General features: G+C 35.7%; 1 non-coding gene across 1 annotated transcript; it reads right to left on the bottom strand.

Moving 5' to 3' along the window:
- Nucleotides 1-529: 529 nt before the first annotated feature.
- LOC128291115 (small nucleolar RNA R71) lies at nt 530-636 on the bottom strand. The gene has a single exon (XR_008280891.1). It is a non-coding gene; the product is annotated as a small nucleolar RNA R71 (small nucleolar RNA).
- Nucleotides 637-18,846: the final 18,210 nt, after the last annotated feature.

Genomic DNA, 18,846 nt, shown 5'->3' with positions numbered 1-18,846 from the left:
GGATACAGAACATTGTTTTGATCTTTAAATTGAAAGGACATTAAGGTGAAGAAGAAAATATTTAAGAGAAATGGAGAGAATTAGAAATGATCAAATCATGGAAGATCCAGTACTTCAGAATAAAAGGAATGCTAGTATTCCTCGAATCATCAATGACAGAGACAGACCCATCAGAGAACATTTAGTGCCTATTTTGGATGATCTAAATCCAGGAATTGTTAGGCCACATATTCAAGCTCAACACTTTGAATTGAAACTAGTTATGTTTCAGATACTGCAAATGGTAGGGCAGTTTAGTGGCTTACCTACTGAAGATCCAAGATTGCACTTGAAACTTTTTCTTAAAGTTTGTGACTCGTTCAAGTAGCAGGGAGTCCCTGAAGATACCCTTAGATTAAAATTGTTCCCTTATTCATCGCGAGATCGTGCTAGATCATGGTTGAATGCGTTACCATTAGGTACGATAACATCTAGAAATGAACTGTGTTAGAGATTTCTGCTTAGGTACAATCCTCCCAACATAAATGCCAAGCTTAGGAATGACATTACATTGTTTAGGCAATTGGAAGATGAAACATTACACAAAGCATGGAAGCGTTTCAAGGAACTAATTAGAAAATGCCAGATGCATGGTTTTTAGCATTGGACATAGATGGAAATGTTCTACAATAGATTAAATGCTCATACATGAATGGTGGTGGATGCACCCACTAATGGGATGTTGCTTGACAAATCTTACAATGAAGTATACAAAATTTTGGAAAGAATAGCAAAAAATGATTATCAATACCCCACTACCAGAGTTGGTACTGGTAGAAGAGCTGCTGGAGTAATAGGACTTGATGCGATTACATCCTTAACAGCACTGGTATCATCTTTAAAAAATATGATTAAAACTCTAAAAATTCCCTCTGTAGTATAGGAGATGAAGGTTGCCGAACTAGCATGCGTATACTGTGGAGAAGATCATGGTTTTTATGAATACCCATCCAATCCAACCTCTGCCTATTACATGGGGAATTTTAATAGTAGCAACAACAATCCCTACTCCAAAACATACAATCCAGGGTGGAAACAACATCCAAATTTCAACTGGAGTAATCAAGGAATAGGAAATGCCAATAATGTAATTGAAAAAATGTGGTTGGTGTACCACCTAGATATAGTCAACCAATGTTGCGGCAAAATGTGCAACAAAGTTCGCCATCTTCCACATCAACTACGGAAGCTCTATTAAAGGAGTATATGGCTAAGAATTATGCGATTATTCAAAGCCAAGAAGCTTTCTTAAGAGCTCTGTAGAATCAAGTGGGACAAATTGCCACTACATTAAGTTTTAGAAACAATGAGCATTGCCCAGTGACACAGAAAGTTCTCGATCTCAAGGAAAGGAACAGTGCAAAGCCATTACACTTTAAAGTTGTACTTAGCTACCAGGAGTTGTGAATGACACCATTATTGAAGAAGGAATTTCAACTTTTCCAAATGAAATGAATTCAAAATTAGTAGGGGAGTAAGCTACAAAGGAAAAAAGCAACCAAAAAAATGTTGAAGCAGATGTGTAACACCCCTAACTTGTATTCATCACGGGAATAGGGTTACAAGGTATTACCGATCAACCACAACATAAATCATACATTTGTGCAATCATAATTAAAATCCATTCATCACAATAATTTTGTCCCTTATAAGGTTCTATGAGACCGTAAAACATGCTTAGAAGAGGTTTGCGACTTAAACCGATAACTTTTGCAAACTTTGGGAAACATAGAAAATTTTCAAACATTCTAGGGTCACACGCCCGTGTGAACAGGCCGTGTACCTCACATGGTCACCAGACACACCCATGCCGTAGGCCATGTGAAAACAGGGCATACATTCTGACTTGTACTACACGGCTGAGGACACACTCGTGTACCAGCCCTTATGCTACACACAGGCAGTTGACACGCCCGTGTGTCTAGGCCGTGTCAAACCTATAGTGTATACTGACTTAACTTTGAAGGGCTACCCCAGGGGACACACGACCATGTACCAAGGCCATGTGCCACACACGGTCGAGCCTCACGCCCGTGTGCTCAGCCGTGTGGAGTGAATATAGGCTTGGTTTAAGTCACATTTCTCACCCTTCTCATGCATACCTAAACACAACATTTTTGCACCATTTCAATACATTAATAGTCAGCCAAAACATGTTATTTTATGCACCAAAAATGTCAGACCAATTCCCTGCATTTCATCAACTCAAATCATAACCATTTTCTATATAAAACACATACCAAAACTAGCATGATTCATTTCTCATTTTACACCTATTCCATCACATACCAAAACACATATCACATTCATTAATTTAACCTATTTCAAATATGTATTTTATCATCATCAATTACACACAAAGCTTGACTTATAATTTATCTATTAACCATTCACTTATTAAGTCCAAATTCATGTTTTTCATAAGTAAATACTCATCATATACCAAATGACCAAATGTTCATCTTGAACATCACCAACCATACCAAATTATGCCATTACACAAGGCAAATTACACATCAAACATAAGTCATTATTAAGCCATATAAAATGACCAAATACATCACCAAAACCTTTATCAAAAAGACTCAAGCCTATACATGACATATAACCAAGTCACAAATGTATAAATACCAAAATCAAAATCGAATAGTGTGATGCGATCTCTGCTGACTTCCAACCCAAGCGAACGTCCGAATCACTATAAAACATAGAAAAGATAACACAAAGTAAGCTATAAAGCTTAGTAAGCTCGTATGATAATAAACTCAACTTATTGAATAAACACATATTAAACATTTTCATAATTTACAATGTCTTCATATGCTTTCACCTTTATAACATGAATTCATTTACATAGTTAACCAAGAGTTTCACTTGTTTACTCATATCATTGCTCATATAGATCTATCACATTCTCAATAATTCATTCACATTTACATATACATAAACAAATATGTATAGAATTAACTTGATTCATTTCAATTTCCAACACATCTTATTTAGTAAATACGAATCATATTATATATATCATCAAATAATGGTATTTCACACCATATATGCAATATGTATATTTAATTAACACAACTTCAACTCATATCTCACATATCATTCAAATCATACCTCATTATAGCCAAATAAACACATTTTGGTATGAAACATACTTATACATAGATCTTTTTCATTTCAGATACATGATACATTATAACTCACCACTTTCATTTGATTCTCACCTAAGTTTTGTATGTAACTGTATTAATTATTTTGATCGTACTTTCATTCTTGCCTTGACTATGCCTGTTGAATCATTCGATATTTTGCACACTAAGTGTCATTCTCAATATTTCACACACTAAGTGCCATATTTGATGTCCCGCACACTAAGTGTTGTACATAGCTGAAGCTATCTCAAATCGCACACTAAGTGCCAAATTTAGCCGAAGCTATACCGAACCGCACACTCAGTGCCATATTTAGCCGATATGTCATCAAACACAAAAATAGTCATGTATATACAATTTATACAATATCAAAGCATTAAAAGCATAAAAATAACAATGCTTATTGCATACGAACTTACCTCATTCGCTGAAATGACGAATTAGGTCGACTAATCCGATACTTTGTTTTCTCCTGTTCTAGATCCAAATCTCATTTTTCTCAATCTATATAATAAAAATTTTTACTTATTTAATAATTAATTCATTCAATTTAACACAATTTAAACATTTTGGCAAAATTAAATTTTTGCCCCTATATTACACATTTTTGCAATTTAGTCCTTATAACATAAAATTTCAAATTCATGCAATTAAGGAGAAGCCCATGCTAGCCGAATTTTACTCATACTACTAGCAACCCATATTTTTAGTTTTTTCACACTTTTACCACACAATTTAACATATTTCACAATTTAGTCCAAAATTGACATTGTTACTAAAATTCACTTAACAAAAATCATTAATCTAACATCAAATATTTATTTTCTATCAATCAACATCAAGATACTCAAACATTCAACAATGGCATCATCCAAATACTTTAACAGTTTTGAAATAAGAGGTATGGGCTAGCTAGATTACAAAGTAACGATCTCAAAAACATAAAAATCATCAAAAACGGAGCAAAATCGGCATTACATGCTTGGACAATAGGTGGCCAAACCTTGAAGTTCATCCATGGCTATTTTTTTCTTTCTTCATTTGGTTGAAAAAGATGAAGACAAAGGTTTTTCTTTTGTTTGCTTTAATATTATAACCTTTATTAACAAATTACAACTTTAACCTTAATAAAAAATAATAATTACAACCAAATGCCAAACCACATCATCCATTATATAATAAATGGTCCACTTATTTCATAAGGACCCTAACCTTTAAGTTCCATAGCTTTTAGACACTTTAACTAATCGAACACAACTTCTACGCGATTTAGTCCTTTTTACTGAATTAACCACTCAAACGATAAAATTTCCTTACGAAATTTTCACACAATAATTCTATCATGCTGTAAACCAAAATAAAATATTAAATTAAATATTTTGACTTTATATTGTGGTCCCGAAAATACTATTTCGATTAACCCTAAAAACAGGCTGTTACAAAATGCAACTTGTATTTTTGATAAAAATGTCACGGTTGTAACAGCCTGATTTTGGGCCTAGTCAAAACAGTGGTTTCGGAACCAAAAATTCGAGGTCAATAAATTATTTTAGTATTATTTTATGTATTATAGCATGATTATATGAGTGCATGAAAATTTTGGTGAATTAATTTTAGCGTTTGTAAGCTTAATTGCGAAAAAGTACTAAATCGCATAAAGGGCAAAAGTTTTATTTTACTACCCAAATATGTTAAATAGCTAGAGAAACAAAATTGGAGGTCTTTAAAGTGAAAATAGGTCATTTCAGGAGAGATGGCTGGCCATGGAGACAAGGATATTAAAATGGTCAAAGGTTAGGTGGTCTAATTTGTAATAAAATAAAACAAAAAGAAAAAGGATATCATCTTTTTATTTTTCTCTTTCTTCTCCACCAAATTTTACCCAAGAAAATGGCCATGAAAGCTTGAAAATTTCAGCAACTTCTAACCCTCACAAGTAAGTGATTTTGATGACTTTTCTTGATGATTTTTACACTTTTGAGACCCTTGTAGGATGAGCTAGCTAATGGGGGAACTATTTTGCAAAATGATTGAAAGTCTAGGGTTTTTCCATGAAAGCATTTATGTTGTTTTTTGAATTTTTATAGAAGAAAATGAGTCTTGGTTGTGTAATAATCAACTTTTGTGAAAGGATTTTCATGAAAACACCTAATATGGACTACTTTGTAAAGTTTGTTAAATGGATGGGAATTGTGTGAAATAATTGGAATTATGAGATTCTTTTAGTATAAAAAGAATTTTTATAGGCTTGGGTAGTGAGGAAATTCGATAAAAATTGATTTACGAGCCTAGGGGTAAAATCGTAAAATTATGAAAGCTAGGGGCAAAATGGTCATTTTGCCAAAATGAGATGTATAAAATGTATTGATTAATGTAATGATTAAATGAGTGAATTTAATCATTTAGATCAAGAAAATCAAGATTTGGGCTTAAATCGGAAAGTACAAGGTTATGGATATGGACTAAAATAGAGTAATTAGTCGAAATTGACATTTGAGGTAAGTTTGTATGATAATAATAGTGCAATGTTATGTTTGAATTATAATTCTTTACTATTATTGCATATATTGTATGATTTAATATATATTGGAAAAGTTGATGAAATGGTGTATATGATGTGGATATATGACATGGAAGAATATTACATGAAAGGCAAGAAAATAATGATCCGTGACAAGTGATATATGCAATATGTGATATATGTTATATAAATTCTTAAAAGCTTATTTGCTATTTGAGTTATGTCTTATTATGCTATGAATGGGCAATTGATACTATGGATAGTGAGATCGACATTTCGAGTAAGTTCGACAGAGATAGGGTATCGAAAAATCCCGTCTGAACCTTAGGAATAGTCTAGGATACAAGTGACATGTCACTAGGAATTTAGAAATCTGAACTTGTTGAGTTAGTCCAAGTTCGTGATATATATGAGGCATTTAAGCTCATTGAGTTGGTCCGAGTTCACTATGGATGCTAGCATCCGAACTTGTTGAATTGGTCCGAGTTCATAATGGATGCGATACATGTAATTGGGTTCCGGGTAATGGTCTTGTGTGTCCCGCCAGTGGCTAGGTAATCATTAAATCGGTTGGATACTGACAGCTTGTGTGAGTAGCCCGTGTGGATACACCATGACCGATAGCTTTTATGAGCAAACTCGTAAGTAGCTCCATTGTGAGCGTTACATGTTATGAGGTAGCTTTGGTTACATATGTATATGTGGTACTTATGTGCAAGTTTTTCACATATCCAATAGTATTTCGAGGGTTCAACGGGTAATGTAATAGATGTGATGAAAATCCCAAGGAGGGCATGTTAAAAGGTATGGTTATATGACATATTACGATGAGTGCAAGTATGTACACTAAGCTTATGGTTATTTAGATTTTGAAATGTTGAGACATCGGAGAGCTAAGATGTATGAATTATGATTATAAACTTTGTTGCAATATCATGTTAAATTATATTTTGCATTTGAACATGGAATTCATGAAATGGTGAGTTCATGATTGGTCGAAAGTGAACTTATGATAGTTATCATTATATTGCACTAAAACAGTGTCGGACAGCAGTAGTTGGATGAATTTGAAAATCCACCAAAAATTGTGGAAATTGAGTTAGAAGCTGAATAAAATATGAAATTAAAGCCTCATGAGTCTAGTTTTGTACAGAAGAAATGGTGTAAGAAAAAGAGTTTCAAATTATGAAATATTTAAATTGTGGTGAGACAGAGTTAGAATGATTTCGAAATCCCCTATTTCGATTTGAGAAAATCGTTGGAAATTGTACAAAAATATTTATGGGTTATAATTTTAGTCTATTTTAAAGATAAATGGACGGGAACATCATCCGAGTCTCGTATTATGAGATAATTATTTTTAGTGACGAGGGCTCGGAACTATCCGACAATGAAAAAAGGGTAAATTTAAGGAATAAACTGTACTTATTGGCTAGACTAAAAATTCTGAAAATTTTATGGTGAGAAGATATGTGAGTCTAGTTTCAGGGAAAATTAGTGGATCTTAATTTTGAGTTCTGTAGCTTCAGATATAAATTATTTAGTAACTATGACTTGGGAAAACAGCTTGGCTGGAACATAAGTAAAAATGCAAATATGGTTGTATTACCTTGAAAAGCATGTTGGAATATTGTTTATTATTTTCATATGGACTTACTAAGCTTTAAGCTTACCCCTCTTTTCCATTTCTTTAGTTTTTTCAGGTTAGCTCGGGGTTGGAGATCGTCGAAGGCAGCATCATACTATTAAGTCACTACCTTTGGAATAATGAAGCATATGTTAGAAATTTTCGTGTGAGTGGCATGTATAGGGATCTAGTTTCATGGTATGTGTTATTATGATTTTGGCCAAATGTATTGGCTCATATTAACTTATATGTATATGGCCATGAGATGTGGCTCATATTGGTTTCGATTTGTAAATCTAGCTATTCATGTTATGTCTAATGTTTATGATGTGATTATGTTTGGTTGCCATGCATGGTTGGTAATATGACATGTGTGTTGGATGTATGCTCTATGACCAATTGAGGTGGTCATGGGAATGTAGTAATTGCACGTTATAAAAGCAATGTGATAATGGTTGAACATGAGTGCTGGATGGATAAGTGGATAACCATAGTATAATGGTAAAAGTGATCATCAAAAATGACAAGTCTTATGAATGTGGATTGAGGAATCTAGACTTGATATTGCATGAGTAGATGCATTGCTTGTAAGAGGACATGTTCATGTTATGAATATATCTTATTAAAGAGTGTTTAATCACTAAAATGATGCGATGATTTGTGGTTTTAATATGTATAAGGTTGTAAGGGTTTATGACTAACATCAAGGCTTGGAAAATAGCACAAGTGTTGGCCACACAGGCTGCGACACGACCGTGTGCCTCAATCGTGTGAGGGACACGACCTGGAGACATGGGCGTGTGGTTTGATTTGCATGCTGACGTTATAAACAGAGAGTTACACGGCCTGAGGACAAGGGCGTGTCCCTATGTCCACACGGGCGTGTGACCTTGTTTCTTGGGAAAATTTTCTAAGTTTTCCTGAAACTTCTCAGAGCTCTCGGTTTAGTCCCAAATCAATCCCGATGTATGTATTTGGCTTCGTAGAACCAATTAAGGGACGACATGCATGTGTTTGAAAAGTTTGAATTAAAAGAAATTTTATGGCTTGATTTTTGCATGTATATGTATGTTTAAGTCTAGTAATACCTCGTACCTTGTCCTAGAAATTTGACACGAGTAAGGGGTGTTACAACGGTAGAAGAGGACGACTCAATAATCGATCATGAAAAGACCTTAGAACCAACTAAAAAGTATACAGCACCTGAAAATGGTCAGTAGAAAAAGGTTGTGGTAGAATCAGATCATGTTACCAACACAAGTGCCATAGCAAAACAATATCAAGAACTTGAAAGATGACCACCTCCACCATTTCCTCAACTAATTGATGTGCAGAAAGGAAAACTAACTATGAGGGTGAATGATCAATAGGTTACATTCAACATATTTGATACCCTAAAATGTGTTGATGAGAGTTAAGATTGCCAGGCCATTGGTTTGCTAGAAGTGGTAGTGGAAGAAAAGTTTGTAAGACATTTGCCATAGCAAAATCTTCTATCTCCAACAGCCCATTTGAGCAGTAAATGCTCAACTCACTCGGTCAGTTGCAGAAGCAACTTAATCTCTTTGAGACTTAGCAACTCCAAATTGCTACGGAATTGGAAAAAGCGTAAAAGAAATAATCTTTTCTATCTTTCTTTTCTTTAATTTCTTTATTTTAATTTTGATTCTAATTATTTTTATCTTTAAGTACTTAACATAATTTTCATTTCTAATTTATTACCTTATTAATGAGATCACAGAACCTGATAAAGAAGGGGAGGATGAAAATGAAAGGGGCAAGGATGAAGCTGAAGCTGATGAGCCTGCACCTACCACACACACTGCCACTAAGGAAAAGGAACAAAAAGGACTAGAAGGAGATGAGAAGAAGATGGAATCAATGAACATTGAATCTAACCAGGAAAGAGAAGAAGTGAACCATATTCCTGCACCAACTGAACCTGCTATTGCACCTAAATCAACTACACCCATACCAAAGCAAGATCATGAGATTAATGAACTAATTGATGATCTCACAGAATCAAATGATAAGGATGAAGAGGTGCAATCAATATGCTGAAAAGGAAGCAGCATTACAAGTGCGTTGCTCAAAAAACAACTCGCCCATATTAAAGTAACACCAAAATTTTCCCAAGCTTTCGTCTTTATTTTCATTTGCATATTTTTCTTTATATACCATGTGTTTTCCATGCATTCATAATTGTTGTCATTCCATTGTATATATATATGTTTGTTTTTTAATTTTGGAATTTTAAATTGTTCATGCATTAAGGACAATGCATCCCTTAGGTTTGGGGTGTGTTGTGTTATGTATATAGTCTGTATTAGATATATGTTTTAATATTTGTTCATTTTTTCATTCATTTTTCCATGACATACAAATGTCATATAACTACCAGACTATGACAAGTATATTGCTATCTACGATGTTCAATGAGGATAATAACTCTTCGATAAATTTAGAAAATTGTGATAGTTGATTAGGTATGTTTAGCTTATGATAGTTGTTTGAAAATTGATCCCTAAAAGTAGAATGCCCTAATTATAATTGAAATTGGTCTATAGTAGGTTTCTTTTAATACACTTAAAAATTCTTGACCCTAATATCAATAAATTAGCAATGTGTAATAATAAATATCACAGCAAAGCTGAGGGTAAATCAATAAGAAAATTAAAAAGACGCTATGAAGAACTCCAATATTTGAAATTATTGAGTAGGTCAGTAATACTCTATTTTCTATATTGTACTATTGATCAGAAAAGCAAGATCAAATAAGAGTGAGTAAAAAAAAGAAAAAGAAAAAAGAGAGAAAACAGTTTAAGGGCACTCCACTGTAGTAGTAGGCTGAGTAGCTAAGGGGGTAGTTATTTGTTCCATCTATCTTTTTTCTCAAAAGCCTTAGCTTCATGAGTAAATTACATTCAAATTGTGGCATGATGCAATATCTAGCAATCTAATGTATGCTCCATTAAGATTGTCAAGTAAAGAAATCATGTGACAAAATGAATTCCCTAGGAAAATATATATAATTAATGTATGCAATGATAGAATAATTATGAGAAGAGACACTGAGTTTTAGTGGAAATATAAAATAAGTACATTAGAGGGTCTTGCTATAGTCAGAATTGCATGAATATTTAAGAAATTTTATTTTCAGGTAATATTTTTTGCACTTCGTATGCTAAACAAACCTATAAATTTTGAACCAGATTTCTGAGATAGAAGACTACTGATTGCGTGATTTCGTGATAGGTTTTAAATATTTATAATTAATCGTTCTTGAAACTAACTATTATCGCGATATAGGCAAGTGTACCTATCGAACAGTAGTATAGTTTTAGCATGACCAGATTGTCGAACCCAAAGGAACTAAAAAGTACTAGTAATGACTGTCTTTTTATTATCTAGCCTAAGAATAAAGAGGTTTTTGTTTTAACTAACTAATTATCTAAACTAAGAATTCTCAGAGAATAGAATTGGGGAATTGCTTTTGGGAAAATCGATTAAATTAAGACAATACCTAAGGAAAAATCCACCTAGACTTTACTTGTTATTCTGGCTCCGAATCAGACGATTTATTCATTCAACTTGTTCCGTAGAGATCCCTAAGTTATGTTATTATCCCTATTCAAGACTAATAACCTCTAATCCCTAGATTGAATAATTAAGACCTTTCTTTAATTAACACCCTAGGGTTGCATTAACTCGATCTATGGATCCAATTATTAGGTTTCACCCTAATCCGGCAAAATCTTGTCACCCTATGTCTAGGCGCACAAACAACTCCTCTTAATTATGACAAATGTACTCTTAGACAGGGTCTATTCCTCCTCTGAATAAGAGCTTATCTTGAATCAGTATCTTGGGATATCAAAACAAGAATTAAGAACACATAATTAAGAACAAGTTAAATATTTATCATACAATTCAGAAAATAATAACAAGATCCGTCTTAGGTTTCCTTCACTTTAGGTATTTAGGGGCTTTAGTTCATAACTAAATGAGAAGACATCTTAGAATAATAAAGAATACAAAACATAAAGAAAACCCAAAACTCCTAAAGGGGAAATTGAGGAGAGATATTCAGTCTTGATGGTGAATCCGGCTTCTAAGATGGATCAATCAGCTTCTTTGGAGTAATTCCTTACTCCCTATTCTGTGTCCCCCTTTTCTTCCTCCTCTAGGGTGAATTTATAGGCTTTGAAAAGCCTAGGAGCCCTCAAAATTAGCCTTTTTTGAATTGGACTCAACTTGGGCTCAGTAGGGACACACCCGTGTGCGATTACTTCAAGCCATGCTCGAGCCTGCCAAATTGACACAGCCGTGTGGTCTACCCATGTGAGGAGGTCTAGGCCATGTTGATTTCGTAATTTGACCAATTTTCTCCGTTTTTGGCCCGTTTCTCGTTCCTTTCGCTCTTCTATGCTCTCCTAAGTATAAAACATGAAATTAAAGCATTAGGAGCATCGAATTCACCAATTCTAATGGGAAATCATCCATAAAATGCGTTAAACATGGGGTAAAAATATATATAAATTACAGTTTATCAAATACCCCCACACTTAAGCATTTGCTTGTCCTATCAAAATAAATTCTTCTCAACTTATAATTTCTATCTATAATATCTCAAAATAAGTTTCAAACATTCCAAGTTGAGCATTTTATCCTGAAAACATAGGTGTCTCTCCTCATTTACGTAATTACCTTTGATTCGAAATATCACAGAGTTTCACATCCTCACTAAAGATTCACTCAAATCACTCGAGGTGTTTTAAGGATAATAAATAAAGCACTCAATAGTCAATAATGAAAAGTCATTACCATAGGCTTGCATGAAAATCAAATCTCCACCACTTAATTGATGAAACATCAATCAAAAGGTCTTTAGAGGGTTGTAATGAGGTTTGGTTAGGGGGTGTGGTCACAAACTGAAAAAAAAGGTTAGAATCGAGATTAAATTGAAAAATTGCCTAACTAGAAAAAGAGTTAACCATCACTTGCGTACAACAGAGCTTCTTCTCAGAATATGGAATTACTAATGTGTATACATAGTTTTTTTTTTTAAGAACAAGTTAAATAACATAGACTAACTATTAAGGACAAGACATAGCTAAGCAATTTATTCAACTCAAATCTCGACAAAAATAAGGATTAATTTAAGGGATTTCAACGATAATGTGTTAAGGGTTAATATTAGGGTCATACAAGAAATGGCTTGTTAGGCTCAAGGGCGTTTACTAGGGGTTAATCGTGGAGATAGCCTTTTCATGGCATGAGTGGGTTAATCCTAAGTGCCTTAATCATTTTGACATATCAAATCAAATGGTGTGGTCTCGACATGCATAATCAAGCAAGTTCTAGAATAATAGTTCAATACTGACGCACTCAAAGTAATAATAAAAGTGAGCATGAAAGAATTAATAGATGCTAAAAAGGCTCAAAAATCTCACAAAAATTATGGCTTTTTGATGTTTAAAACTTGTGAATTCTAGCTCAAAGTAATACCTAAACTTTGGGGAAACAACCTAAGATTTTAATTTCTTAAAAATCAACTTATCATGCTTGATTCTCTAATGTTTTGAGGTTTAAACAATCAATGCATAAATGCCTATGTTTTAATTCAAGATATATCAATCAAAATCATAAATCAATCAAAATTTATCCTAAATACGATATGAGAGCTTTTCAAGAGAACAAGGCAGTCATTCAGGGATTTTTCTGATAGTGAAATAAATACCCCCCACACTTAAGATGTACATTGCCCTCAATGTACAAAGATAGATATTAGAATATAAAAATAAGATAGGGAGAGATGTGAAACTTCCTGTATGATGAATTCCTCGAATTAGATTTTTAGAGAGTAATCGGTGCGAGAGTGGAGGAGGATACTCCGGTGGTGGTAGAGGTTCATTAGTCCATAAGTCCTGTGCCAAAAGAATATTATATCTAGTGGTAGCTATGGTCGTGGTCGATCAGGACATGGCAGTCGTGGAGAACCTTTTCCAGTGGAGTTTTTAGTTCCTATGCGATGATGAGCTTAAGAGCTCCATATAACTGTGATAAAATCAAGAACTTTTTAGGGGAGATTAGAAAGAATAATTACTCATAAAGAAATAACTGAACTTGATAATTAAAAATAAAATTCTAAATCTAATAAAAATAAAAAGTAGTTTTAATAAAAATTAAAAACATAAAATAATAAATAAATATTTTTAAACATCTTCATCGCTGGATGGTTTGCGAGGTGGTACTAGTGATGAGATGTGGAGGTGCTGACAAATCTGTTGTAGAGTAGCATCAATGTTGTCAAATCATTGAAAACACTGCTGCTCGAATCGAGTGAGGCGCTCAGAGATGTCAGCATATGAAGTCGCCGCATGAACTGGACGAGAGGGTGGTGGTGGCTGAGTCGGCGGGTCCTCATGGTGTGGAGGAACATCATCAGGAATGCCCTCATAGGCCTCATCCTCGGTAGATTGGGTGGGACGATATTGAGGAGGGTAGGTTCCTCGGTGCCTCTCGATCATCCTCATGCTAAGCATGCTTGAGATGCCTTGTGGAGACATCTGGCCGATGAGGGTAAGGGATGATTCTTGGGCCGCGGTGCTGAGGAGCCCGAAGTGTCGAGCCAACCGAGTAACATAGGGGCCAATGGAGATAACCCCTTTCCTATGTAGCTCCGTCTGGTGCTGAATCACAAGGGCGATGAAATAGGAAAGGTTAATGACGTGCCCATGCGACATGCACCATAAAAAGTAGGCATCGTGAGTGTTGACGACGCCAGTGCTCTCTCGTCTCCACATTATCGTGTGAGCCAAAATGGCATGTAGGTACCTCAAGGATGGTGGGAGAACTGATGCCTTGAAGCGGCTAGGAGTGTAGGAGGCTGCACCAGGGGCCAAAGTGTGCCAACACTTCGAGGGAGAGAAGTGTATGTGGCGAGTGAGAGCATGTAGTTCATTCTCCTCCTTAAACTCCACCGTATATAAGCCCAGTACAGCACCAAACTCTGGGACGCTTAGCTGGCGGATTAATCTGCCTAGGCAAAATTGGACTGTGCCGGGATTATCGTAGTTTTTCATTATGGTCTGAAGATAGAACATAGAGCATAGTTCCATCGTGAGCTCGGGGTATGTTGGCTCGATAATCCTAAGGAACAGCTCCCAAGGGTCAGTGGTTAGGAGGGCCCGAATCGCATCAGCCAACTGAACTTGTTCTACGGTAGCCCAGTCAATGTAACAGCCCGCAATTAAAGGTCGGGCCTGAAGTATTTGGAAAAGTTCTTCCTGGGGCCCACGAGGGAACTGCAGGAGAGGGTGACGAATTTCCGCAGTTGGACCCGTAGAAGATGACGCTCCCTTCCGTTTCCTTGAAGCAGGTACGGCAGTTTTCTTTCCTCGTGAAGATGACATGGTACCTGCAATCAAAACCATTAATTCATCTTGAGGAATGATCAAAGTAAAATGAAGACAAATTTTAAAGAACAATCATAATTTCAGCAACTACTAAGACTAACAAGTTACTCAAAGCAATCAATTGTATGGCATAAAAATGGCAACGAATTTCATGGAATGCAACATGTGTGACGGATGAAAAATGTTAACACTAAAGGCATGAGTATGTCAATTGTTCTAATCATGAATATTTATTTCTAACTAATCAAATAAAGTAGAGAAATCATATAAAGAGTAAGAATTTGAACATGAATATGATAATAACTTGTTCTATGAATAAAATGTGAGTGATAGAAAGATGAAAATAATCATGAAAAATGCATAGTACTATGATAACTAACATGAAAAATGAGTGCAATTAAAGGGGAAAAAAATAAACAAATGCTAGAAAAGGGAGAATAAGCGGCAAAAATGGAGTTTGATGCGGCGCATGGGCGTGGCGGGGAGGTCGTGTAGACTTGTAGCGTCTAGGGTTAGGGTTTTTTGGGTGGGGAAGACAATTAATAGTGCAGGATTTTTATAGATTTTAGGGCACACGGCCAGGTAACACGCTCGTGTTCCCCAATTTTAGCCCGTGTGATTCGCGAATTTTGAATTTGGGTGCGTCTGGCATTTAGTACACGCCCGTGTTCCTTGGGCGTGTGGGTGCACATGACCGTGTCGAACGGCCGTGTCTGGTGTTGTTCGCTTTTCCCACGCCCGTGTATAAAGACCCACGCCCGTGTCAATCTAACAGGTTCGATCACGGATGCTAGACATGGGCGTGTCGCACACCCGTCCTATTTTAATAGGTTCGCCCACGGTTCTTCCACAGGGGTGTGCCTCACACCCGTGTTATTTTGGCAGGCTCGACCACAGTCATGTCATACGGCCGTGGCATTTTATTGTAGCCCGTGTTTAGGAAAATTCTTGCCCTATTTTCACACGGCCATAAGCACGCCAGTGGTCTTGGCCGTGTCTCTGTGGAAATCCTGTATTCAAGAGCTCTGTTAGTAAGTTAAATGATGAAGACTAAATTTTAAAGAAGTTAATATAGTTAATGCTCGGGTTGCTTTCCGAGAAGCGCTTATTTATAGTCTAAGCTCGACTTACCTCTTCGTTGAATGATCATGGTGGTTTGAGGAGTTTATACTCCTTATTCCTACTATCAATCTCATCAAAATAAGGTTTTAAACGGGTGTTGTTTACCTTAAAAGTACCGAACTTGGGATGACTCACCTCGACTATACCAAATGGGAAAATACTGAGTACCGTAAGAGGGATTTCTTCATTCGGTGTGATAGTGACAATGTGGGGATCTGCAGCATCTAATAGGACTCTATCTCTAACCTTAAGTTGTTTTGGAAAGGTATTGAGCTCATTCTGTCGTAGATTCGATTTGTCAGGTGTTCTCGGTTTATGCGTCCGCCATTCATCTAGCTCCTCGATTTGTAGCCTTCGAACTTCATGAATAGGTCATCTACTATTACTTGAGAATGGCTCATGTACTTCCTCCAGACTCATTTCCTACAAAGAAGGTTGCACCATATTGTCAGTTTTAGTAGAATGGTTTAGACAATCACCTTCAATTTCCAATGTGTTGTCGGAATTGCGAGCTTGAAGGGTGATTGTTTCGTCTCCCACACAGAATGTGAGTTCACCTGTGCCAACATCAATGATCGTTTTAGCAATTGCTAAAAAAGGCTTTCCTAGAATTAAAGGAGTGTTGCTATCTTCCTCTATGTCTAGAACAATGAAGTCAACGGGAAATATAAATTTATCGATTTTAACTAGCACATCTTCAATAATACCCCTAGGGAATCTTATAGTTTTATCTGCTAATTGAATGCTCATCCTAGTCTGTTTGGGTTTCCTGAGACCTAGTTGCTTAAACATTTTGTAAGGCATGACGTTGATACTAGCCCCTAAATCAGCTAATGCATTATTAACATCTAAACTACCAATTAAGTAAGGAATCGTAAAACTCCATGGATCTTTTAGTTTATTCTATAGCTTATTTTGTAGAATAGCTGAGCACACTGCGTTTAGCTCCACATGCGACGCCTCGTCCAACTTCTGTCTATTTGCTAAAAGCTCCTTTAAAAATTTCATTGCATTGGGCATCTGCGATAGGGCTTCAATAAATGGTAAGTTAATATGTAATTTTTTTTAAGAGTTTAAGGAATTTACCAAATTGTTCATCTGAGCGGTCTTTCCTTGTCGCGTTAGGGTATGGAACACGAGGTTTATATTCGACAATTACTGATTTGTTTTTATTATGACCTACCTCACCTTGACCTTTGCTGACCACAATGTCTTGCCTCGGTTCTGGGTCAGGCTCAACGACTCCTTCGTCATCTTGAATATTAATTGCGTTGAGTTGTTCCCTTGGGGTGGGTTCAATATTACTTGGCAAGCTACCTTGTAGTTGTTCGGAGATTAGTTTGGAAAGCTGGCCTATCTGAGTTTCGAGCCCTTGGATTGACGCTTGTTGATTTTTGAGTGCTGTCTCGATGTTTTGGAAACAGGTTTCTAACACAGATATAAACTTTGAGAGCATCTCTTCAAGGTTTGGCTTATTTTCCTATTGATAGGGTGGTTGTTGAAAACCCGGAGGATGTTGTGGTCTTTGATGTCCTTGACCGCCCCATGAGAAATTGGGATGGTTCCTCCAACCTGCATTATCAGTGTTACTTTATGGGTTATTTTGGGATCAAGAGTTATTGTTACCCATATATTGGACTTGTTCCTTCTTGATGCTAAGGTTGAAGGGTTGATACTCTGTGCATGCTCCTCCTCCATTCGTCTCGCATCTCATTACTGGATGTACCTGAGTAGAACCAGGTAAACCATCAATCTTTTTATTTAGAAGTTCTACCTGATTTGACAACATGGTAACTGAATCGATGTTATAAACGCCTGCTGTTTTAGTTGGCTTAGTCCTCATGACTTGCCACTGATAGTTATTCAGTGACATCTCCTCTATAAACTCATAGGCATCTTCAGGTGTTTTATTATTGATGGTTCCGCCAGCAGTTGCGTCAACCATTTGTCGAGTCGAAGGATTCAGGCCATTATGGAAAGTTTGAACCTGTAGCCAAAGCGGTAACCTATGGTAAGAGCACCTTCTTAGTAAGTGTTTGTATCTCTCACATGCATCGTAACGAGTTTCTAAGTCCATCTGTACAAACGAAGAGATATCATTACGTAATTTAGCCGTTTTAGTCGGTAGAAAATATTTTAATATAAATTTTTCGGTCATTTGTTCCCAAGTAGTGATTGACCCTCGTGGTAATGAGTTCAACCACTGTTTAGCTTTGTTTCTCAATGAAAAAGGGAATAACTGAAGACGAATGGCATCATCAAAAACACCATTAATTTTAAATGTATCGCATAATTCTAAGAAGTTTACTAAGTGAGCGTTGGGATCCTCTCCTGCAAACCATCAAACTGAACAAATTGCTATATCATTTGAATAGTGTTAGGTTTTAGTTCAAAAGTATTTGCAGCTCTAGCAGGTCTAACTATGCTCGATTCAGTTCCTATTAAAGAAGGTTTAGCATAATCATACATAGTGCGTGGAGCAGGATTTTGATTAATCAAAATTGCAAGAGGTAGCTAATTGTCTTAGTTTAAAGCCATCTCTTCGGTTGGAGGTTGAGTATCACCCTCTTGCTCGTTCCCTGTGTATCTTAAGCTTTGCCTTATTTCTCTTTGATTTCTGCGAACTTTGCGATCGATTTCTTCATAAAAAAGTAGTAGTCCTGACGGGTTTCTTCTAGTCATAAACTATAAAACCTGCCAAGAGAAAGAAAAAAAAAGTAAATTAATAAATAATAAATAATAATAAAATAAAATAAAATTTCAAGAAAGATAAATGGCTAAAGTAATAAAAATTGAGCATTCCTAATATTTTTAGTTCCCCGGTAACGGCGCCAAAAACTTGATCACGTGATTTCGTGATAGGTTTTAAATATTTATAATTTGTCGTTCTTGAAACTAACTATTATCGCGATATAGGAAAGTGTACCTATCGAATAGTAGTATAGTTTTAGCAAGACCAGA

This window comes from Gossypium arboreum, chromosome 3, assembly GCF_025698485.1.
Source record: "Gossypium arboreum isolate Shixiya-1 chromosome 3, ASM2569848v2, whole genome shotgun sequence".
Classification (NCBI taxonomy): Eukaryota; Viridiplantae; Streptophyta; class Magnoliopsida; order Malvales; family Malvaceae; genus Gossypium; species Gossypium arboreum.
Note: the sequence above shows the minus strand (reverse complement) of the source record. Positions and strands in the feature narration are given on the sequence as shown.